The sequence below is a fragment of the Opisthorchis viverrini genome (assembly GCF_000715545.1).
Source record: "Opisthorchis viverrini unplaced genomic scaffold opera_v5_30, whole genome shotgun sequence".
NCBI lineage: Eukaryota > Metazoa > Platyhelminthes > Trematoda > Opisthorchiida > Opisthorchiidae > Opisthorchis > Opisthorchis viverrini.
The window spans coordinates 1,232,026-1,241,666 of record NW_008751686.1 but is presented as its reverse complement, the minus strand read 5'-3'; positions in this window follow the sequence as shown (position 1 = coordinate 1,241,666).

Sequence of the window (9,641 nt, the reverse complement as noted above, 5' to 3'; positions counted from 1 at the left end):
CACGCTTTGTATGGCCCTTCATAAATAAGGACCTGACATTCTGAGCCAAACAGTGCATCGCCTATCAACGCAGTAAAGTAACTCGGCATACGAACTCACCTATCGGTTCATTTGCCGTTCCTGATGCTCGATACACACACGTCCACCCCTTTCCCCATCAAACGGTTTCACTCATATTCTTGCCATGGTTGATCGTTTTACCCGTTGGCCAGTAGCTGAACCCATTTCGGATACTTCAGCTGAAACGGTTGCTTTTTCATTTTCGCAGCACTGGGTGAGTAATTTTGGTATACCTTCCACCGTTACTACCGATCGCGGTTCACAATTACAGTGTAATCTCTTCCGGGAGTTTTCTACACTATTCGGTTTCCATCACATATCGACTACCGCGTATCACCACTGTTCTAACTGTTTGGTTGAGCGTTTCCATCGCTACCTCAAGGCTGCACTGACTGCCCAAATGGACTCATCTTCATGGTCCTCTTCTTTACCCTTCATTTTGCTTGCTATTCGCTGCACCACTAAGGAGGATCTTCACTGTTCCCCAGCCGAACTAGTATACGGTACACCTCTACGTCTACCCGGTGAACTAGTTTCCCCTTCTGGCGCACAGCCCAAACCACCCGTTACATTCGTGTCCCGTCTGAAACAACACATGTCCGAACTTCGTGCGACACCGACCAGACGATCAACGCGAACGGAGCACATCTCAACCAAACTCTCTTCCACACCACTTGTAGTTGTCCGACATGACGCAACGAGGAAACCCCTCCTACCTTGTTATGATGGTCCCTTCAAGGTTATCGGACGTCACTCCAAATAATTTGTTTTAGAGATAAGCGGAAAGCGTGATACCGCCTCCATTGATCGCCAGAAACCTGCTTTCATCGAAGCATCCACGACCACATCCAGCAATCCTGCTACCCCAACAACACCCACACCTACCCAAAATATCCCCGCCTCCAACCTCACCCCTTCCACTAGCCGTTCTGAACGTCGCGTCCGTTTTCCTCAGAACTTAGCTGATCACGAAACTTAAGTGAGAAACTTTGTGATTCTTTATTCGAACGTTTTCCTTTTTCACGGTCAACGCTCTAGTGAAGGAGTAGTGTGGCGTATTGTACCTTTGTTTTACTTCCATTATGACACTACGTACTTCATCAATTGCATAATCGTTTTTCGTTTGAATACGAAAAACTAAAATCGCGCACTTGTACAATTTCACATAATACAAGCGTGGTCATGTGCTTCGACTCTCTCTTCTGATTTCGCTCGCGCTTGCAGCGGTCATTCGCGAGTCTCATGTACTAACTCTAGTACCAAAACATTTCAGACATCTTCGGAATCTATTATATGTGGGAACTGTTCAGAAGAAGACCTCTGGACCAACATAATTGGATTATTGTTCATTCGCTGACCTGGGCCAGCGACGAACTATTTTAAGGAGAACAACTGTTAGTGAGTCTGTTCCATCTGACTTCTTTATTTTTGTATACCCAACCTAGCGTCATTATTTTTATTTCTTTGCCACACACTCCTGGTAAGCCAACTTATTGGGTAGCCAGACCACTACAAGGAATATGGCAAGTGCTTTTAATCAAATGCTGGCTTGATTGGCCACTGTCGACTTCAATTCCATGAAATTTTCTCTGTTTACATGTCCTGCAGTTATTGTTCCGCCTTCTTCCAACAAGGGTTGGCTTAGGTCAGAATTCTCAGCACGCACGCCCAACCCAGCATAACTAAGACATGCTTGGTCGAGTGAAAAACTCAATCGTCCGTTGTTCTTATCAATTGTCACAATCACTGTTGCTCTGGCCAACGATTTATATGTATTTTGGGGCACCCAAACCACTCAGTTCACGAAATTGTTGTAGACTTTTCCCGTCTAGCGGTTCTTGGATTCAAAACCAGGTCAAAATTGCTTACGCACAGCCGAAAGAAGAATACTCTGGAGGCCTTGACTAAACCTTCGGTGAAACGGTGGCCTACGCTTCCGAAGCAAGTGATTATAGCGTCTAACTCAATCAAACAGTGAATTGTTGCCTATCACTCTTGAAATCCCGCGCTCACTTTTAGTTCAGTTATGTTTACCTTCTGGAGATTGCCCGGGGGGTTGCAGTCTGATATCATGACACCGGTTTCCGGACCCCGATGCTTCCGAAACTTTCCATACACCTGGAGAACTGTCTCCGGACGCTAGCCAGCTTAGCTTGAGCCTGCCAGCCGATAGAACATCCACCGAGCCATCCACGTTACCATCGCGACCCTATACAACCGAAGACAGAAGGATTCAGCGTGCCCAATGCTGTGCTCACTGACTCATGGATGGTCTAATTTTGGATGCCCAGCACCGTTGGAAACGGGTAGTCCCTGTTCGCAACGCATGAATATCGGCCAAGTTGTGGAGTTCTGCCTTCCGGCTGCGGTTCAATCAAACCAATGACCGTTGAGGAAGTCGGTCAAACTACTTTGCTTCACCGAGTAATCCATCTTTCCCCTGGTTCCGGTGGACATGGTGAAGTATTTGTGCACTCCCTTTACTTTCAAATGAGTCTGCGACAGTAGCCGTTGAAACTGCTTGATTAGATGACGCGTGCTATGTTGAATTGCTATCAAAATATGGAGAATACGAAGAAGTACCTGATACCGAGGCTGCTCCGCCAAGTCCACAGAAGGGCGCTCAAAAGGCCGGGCATTTGCAACATGCAATCTTTTCGTGGCTGCATACATCTACCGAATGAAAAACCAATCAGCTACATCCACGCCGGCAAAAAAACGGAGGAATTGGTGTCTAAAGTATGAGTGCAAACAGCCGATGCTGCAGACAGAGCACATGAAATAGTCCTCTCAATCAAGTGCCGGTTACTGCGCAATGTGTTCATTGATCCTGCATTTATCAAGACTGTTTGGAACCTCTGCCCTCCAATCATAGTCCGAGGTGCGCGCGTAAACATCGAAGAAGCGCTGGTAGCTGCTTCGGCCGACAGTGCGCGATTGGATTGGCGGTTGCTGTTTACGGACTTGGTCGCTATGTTGCGCTCAAATCAATGGCTCGTGTTTCCAGAGCAAGTGTCTGCTCGAATATTTAGCCGAATTATGCTGACCACATCCTGCTTTAGACGAGAGCTAGAAAATTGCGGCGTGGTCGCGGTGGCCGAACGACCTTCTCTCGTGTTGGAAACCATGGCCAATCCGAGAGTTTACCCCAAACTCTAACCTAATAACTTTTCGGGAGTATCGAGTGTAGAAGACAGCTTACCAACAGCTTTCCATCCTAAAATCACACGTGAAAGCCAATCCCCATATTTATTTCCCTTGTCCAGATTAACCAAAACCTTGTTTATCACTTCCAAAGATTTTGGCCAGATATTGTGTCTTTGGTGGTTACTCACCGTCGATATGTTTCGTTGTGACGATTGCGAATTTGTGGCGAGGTGACCTGCGCTTTATCCTCAGGCTGGTCACTGTACCAGCTTATTTTGTAGCTCACGCGGTATCTACCGAGGAGAATCTGTTAAGGGTTGATGAATATGTGTATTATTATTTTTGCAATAGTGCCGTGATTCAAGTAATCGGATTTCATGATCCTCCTTGTGGATTGGCACGCGTAACTCAAGTTCAAAAAGCAGGTAGCCATAACACCGAGAGACTATGAAAGACGTAAGCATGGTCGCGGATGAGTGCGAAATGACCTTGTGGGGTGAAAAAAAGCAGAAGTGTGATGGTAGTGAACGTTCTGTTGTCACTTCTGCAGCCCAACGCATAGTCGATTTTTATGTTGAGTTTCGATGCTCATTTCTTATCAGAGGATCTGCTTTACCCGATTCCCCTGGCCTATTGATCGTCTGTGGCTTACCAAGGTCACAGTCAGTGACTTGCGTTGCTGGCCATTACTTGTTGTCCAAGTACTTACGACACACATCTTACACGTGGCAAATGTCGTTGAGTGTTCATTCTCATCATTAACTTAAACATCCAACGCTTTGTGCTTGATGTGCAATGCTTGACTTTCCTGGCGCTTACCGCGCCTCGAAGAGCATTTAGCATTGTTGGTTCTTTCGTTGGTCGCTAGATTTTACACACGTGTTTCTACTACAAACATTCTTCCATACTCCGGGATTCCTCTTGTTCGACCGAAATCGTTGGGGACATGATATTTAATGGAACGCTTCACTCGTTTCATCTGATATTCTCCAGTGTACTTCTTTTCCCCCGATCAAACCCTTCCCTTGTTTGAACTTGCCGTCCACTGCGTCTATCTCATAGACCCTAAATGCACTTGTAATACCTCATGAACTTTCAACCCTTTACTTGTCGAACTAATTTGGTCGACCATCTTTTACGCGCGCCTTTCAACCATTTTGCGTTATCGCGTTTCACGCCCAGGTGTGTACGCAAACTAAGATCGATTTGCCGCCTTTTTCGGGGTTCCCTTGGGCTTGCCTTAAATCGCGCTACAGTTCACATGGAAACCACATAATTTGAGGTTTTGACCCCCTTTAGCACGTATTCTATACATGCGGTTTCGCACCTTCCGATAAAACTCAAGAATCAGAAACTCTGGCCTGTGATTTTGGGCGTCACTCAATTGAGCTTTCCTGAGTACGCTTAAGTATTCTACATTCAGCAATCCTTTCACATTAATCGCTCGCACTTAGTTCTATTTCATATCATCATGCTATCAAAAAACGATGAAAAAATAATAGACAATAATGTCACAGCCATAGTGAACCACGAGCAAGCAATCAGTCAACTCGTGGGACCGCGCATGCCTTCACAAACACCGGTTTGGGAAATACTTTTTCCTAACCTTATGTCAAAGTCCACACCGAATCAAGGCAACGTTGTTAAAAAAGGGCAAAACCCACGTGCTGATCAAACAACACGTATGATGTTAAGAGCAGAGTTCGGGACATAGACAAGAAAGGTGATATAGTCACAAAACCGAAACAATATAAACGTGTAATCACGGTGAACTCAGTGAGGATGGAAGGAAGAATCAACAATTGAATCGTAAAGCTCAAGTTTATGCCACTTGGTCCTACGGCTGACCTGTATGTGCTACTTTTCAACTTCAACTTTGCTGCATCCAATAATGTATTTGATCACTGATTCTCGTTGTGGTTTCATCATTTTACGTACAGCTCCTTCGTCATAACCATTGGGAACTATTGAGCAAACATTATGTTTACCTCTGTAAGAAACCCTTGTATGTAAGAAGGCAGCCTCGTAACGGACACCAGCTGGATATTGTGAACAGCGGGGTTTCTTAAGCACTTGGTTAGTTAACTGCTTTGATTGCCTTCTCACTGTTGTTCATGAGGTTGCACATGCGTTCTAGTTGACCTTAAATCCGTCCTTTCAGAGTCCCAACAGTAAATCTGGCTTCCCGTTAACCCGAACACACATAACGTTCGTGCTGCTTTACCAATAAATAGAAAGATAATTCAAAAAAAGTGACCGTACATTTTGGGCGGTGGATTGGCAGACAGACAACATACACGAGTGTAAAGGACTGTCGTTGGTTGCTGGATTAGACTACTATATATAGTTGAATCCTAATAATCGGAGGTGCGTATAGGAACGGGTCTAATATTGAACCTCAGCGGACAAGGTAAGCAGCAACACGTACGGTTGTGTACACATGGCCGGAGTTCATCTTTGGATTAGGATATCATGCATAATCAAGGCCTTAGTCAGTGTCGCACATAGACACTGGCCTAGATGCAACTTGCCGGGGTGAGCCAAAAAGACCATGTTTGTAATGACTAAGGAGCCCCATCGGCCGTTGCGTCAGACCGTCATGTATAGTGAACGCCTCATGACTAGCGGCGCGTATATGGATGGGCATAGCAGCCACGAAAGGTAGCCGCGAGAAGCAACAACGCGCAACTTTGTGGGTATGTAGAACCGTCAGCTGCCTTAAGATTGTCGTCATGCACAGTTGAGGCATACATACACGGAAATATCAGTTATAATAGGTGGCCAAGTTAGGCGACGACGCGCAGGGTCATCATAATGCCAAAAAGCCGTAAGCCTTATTTCCCCGTAATGTCGTCGCGTTTTACGACGTACTCAGGCTACATGACGTCATGCTTTCCAATGGGAGAGAGATCTCGTCGGGATTTTGGTGTTTTGCGTATAGATATCCCGCCTAGTTGCGCACATCTGAGAGTGGAACTTATTTAGAGAGATACAAACTCGCATCATCACAGGTCAGTGCACTAAATTTTCCTCAACTATTATACCACTTACAAAGTGAGCTTCAAAAAGTGTTGTGCTAGCTTTCGGTGAACAAGACTAACTCATTTGTTGCGTCCAACGGGCATACCGCATAAAAACGCCATTCACCAAAGCATCTAGGCGGAATTCACATGGTATGTTCCATACGCGATTAATTCCATCTAAAAAATACAGCGGAAGTTTAAAAAAGCCTACGATTTGAATTCGTGCTCAATCTCGTGAACTCGTAGTTGCATGCCACTCAGCCACTGTCGGTGACCTTGGAAGTCGCTCACTTAACCAAAATGTCGTGAACAGCACATCGTTGATGCGCGCAACTACATTGGGCTAACTCCAAGTAAAAATCGCGACTTCAAATCCACGGTATTCCAGCGGAATCAGTTTTTTCTTATTTCTAGTGAGCCGCTTGTACCTAGGGACTCAGTTTGACTTTGGCCTGTGATATATCAGAAGATTTCTTCCCGCTATCGCTCAATCGCCGGGACAGTGGGAAATATGGCATACAATCTTTACGGATGTCCCTGGTCCAATCACCTTTCAGTCATAGTGGATTCACTCCGAATGTCCCGATTTCATTCCCACTGTCCCATCCATTCGCCTACACCGCGACTTACCTTTACCAAAGTCCGGCTGTTGTTTTTCCAGTCTGAATCGACTGAGCTGTCTTACTGGCCCAGCTTGATTTTTACTAATGCACAAGCCGCATTTATGACTGCTGGATGGTTTTCCCCTTGCAGATCTGGCACCATGCACGAGGGACTAAAACCTCGCTTGGTGGTCGCGAACGTCTGCAGGAAACGTCGCCCTGCTACGCTGCGCCATGACGGGTTAGTATAACCGCCACCCCTCACGTAGCACGCGTGCTTTGCGGATCACCGGTGGTGTTGAGGATGGCCCGTAATTCAGGAAATCCACAGAAGTATACCGCTGTTTTCTGCTCGTTGCTGCTAGTGATGGACTCGTCCTGGATGTGTCACTAATCTGACAATGCCACAAACAACAGGTACAAAAAACGGACCTTTTATCTGTCGAAAAATTCTTTAAAAACACTTGGGATGGCCCGAAGGTGTTCTGTGATGCTCATGGATTATATCGACATACAAAGAATAGCTGCTTTCGTCATTATTGAGGTTGCACCTCATCGAAGCTCACGTGCTCAACCAAACGAAGCACACCCACCTATTGCTCCCGGGAGTGGATGTATACAAAAAAGGAATAATATGTACGCAATGAGATTCCAGAACACAAGAATAACACTCAAGGGCTTTTTGACCGTGCACCACCACGTCAGTGTTTCAAGAATAGGTACTTATCACTCTTACAGGTATCAAATCCAATGGTTTGTGACCAGTAGGGCCGAATGCGTCCTAAGGAAGACTATTTTGGCGGTAAACTCGTGCGAAGCAAACCCGTGGCTCAAGATTATCGGGTTGCGGTTTCTTTATAGGCCGCAAGAAACCAATGAACACATGGATGAAAACGGCGGCCTGGAAGGCGACTACGAAATCGTAAAAGAAATATTTGTCACACCACATGAAGCAATTTGTCCGGTATCGATTGTACACCTCAATGAGAACTGAATCTTGCCAGGACCGGTAGCTCCGCTTTACTACGAGACATTTTTCGACATCCATAAACCACCGTCATGGCGCACAGACCTCTCAAATGCCGCACAGTGCAAAGTTCAAAAAATGACAAATAGCTCTGGTGTGCAGCGAAGGCATGATAACTGAAAAAAATCTTGATAGGGGAACAGCCGCGTCGTATCGGGTATAATCAGACAAACCGTTTCCAGTAACGCGGGTGCTGATGAAACGATTTCCGAAACGGGTGGAAACTTAGTTCATTTTGAAGAAGCGCCGTCTTGAACGTTAGCTAAGTGCTTAGAAGAAGTGTTTCGGCGGAGCATTCTTTATTCGAAAATGATGCAAGAACACGCGAAACCCATTGGGGCATCAGACGAGTAGCCGTAGTTTCCGAGATGCTCTCTCCTTTTATCCTACACAGCTCCTAAGAAGCTGACCGAGGCCTCGTCGAACTCACCTTATCTGTCGTATTTCCGACCAACAAAATTGGCAATTTTTCACTGATCCGAGATATCGGAGACGGCTATTCAAATTTTCGAGCGGACTAGAAGCGCGGAAAGGCAGGTGGAGGTGCCATAAACCTACGCGCATTCCTGTCTACATCGACTGTCCTGCCCGACACATGCTTTTTTGTTGATGCACGAGGAAATCTTGTTCCACTGGTGGGACCGATTCTCTTGTCCCCAGTATTGTCCTCCACTGCCGCTCAAGTATATCGGAAGACGCCCCGTTTTCATGCACACCTTAGAGCAACTCACTTTTGGCTATCACTTCGCACATCCGCTGCTTGTCTGTGAATATAACTCCGCAGAAGCATTAAGGGGGTTCAGGCGTATCGAGTCTGGTGGACATTTTTACCGGCAATTACCGAAATCGCTCAACCAAGCGCATGCGTTCCGCATGTCATCGCATGCAAGTGACATCGCACAGGCTTCAGCTGATAATCACTAAAAAACACTTTGTTCGTCACGCGTTAATTAGGACTCCAGTGGGACAGAATGACCATTTTGTGTTCACCCTCGTTTGAGTCTTTTCATGGGTCAGGAAGCCGACACCTCAGTTATAGATTAGGAATTTCTAACCTGCGAACGTCGCAGTAATGCCTACCCTCCTCGAAAAGCTCAAACTGTGACCAATATTAATGAAGGAGACTTAGGAAACCACAGCGCAAAATATTCGTGATGATGATGCGGTGTTTGTCCCGAGGAAAGTGGCCGGCTGTCACGGTTGTCCAGGAGTCTATTCTGAACAGTTCTCATATATAATAGATTCCGAAGATGGTCTGAAATGTTTTGATAGCAGAGTTAGCACACGAGACTCCCGAGCGAAATCAGAACAGAATCAAAGCACTGACCACGTTTGTATTGCGTGAATTTTGGTACGAGTGCGCGTTTTTGTAGTTTTCCGTACTGAAACAAAAAAAACGACCATGCAATTGACGAAATACGTATTGTTACAATGAAAACAAAATAAAGGCACAGAACGCTGCACAGTATCCGACAGGCACTTTACTGCAACCGAGGTCTGCGGTGACCTTTTCCATTTATTTCTCAAGCCTTTCAGTGTTATAAACAGTGCAGCATGCTTTCAGAGGTATAGTAACAATGTCATTGGGTCGTAAAGCTTAAAATATGTACGATTACATAGACAATGTGTATCTGTGACAATACCCAAGCGGAAGAGGATCTCAATTTCCAATCGTTTTTAAAAGCTACAAAGAAGTATGAAATTGCACTCATAACACTCCCTGCTCCAAAAGCTATCTTTCCCTAGGTTATGAGTTTGAAAAGGGGGTGATAAGGCCTGACC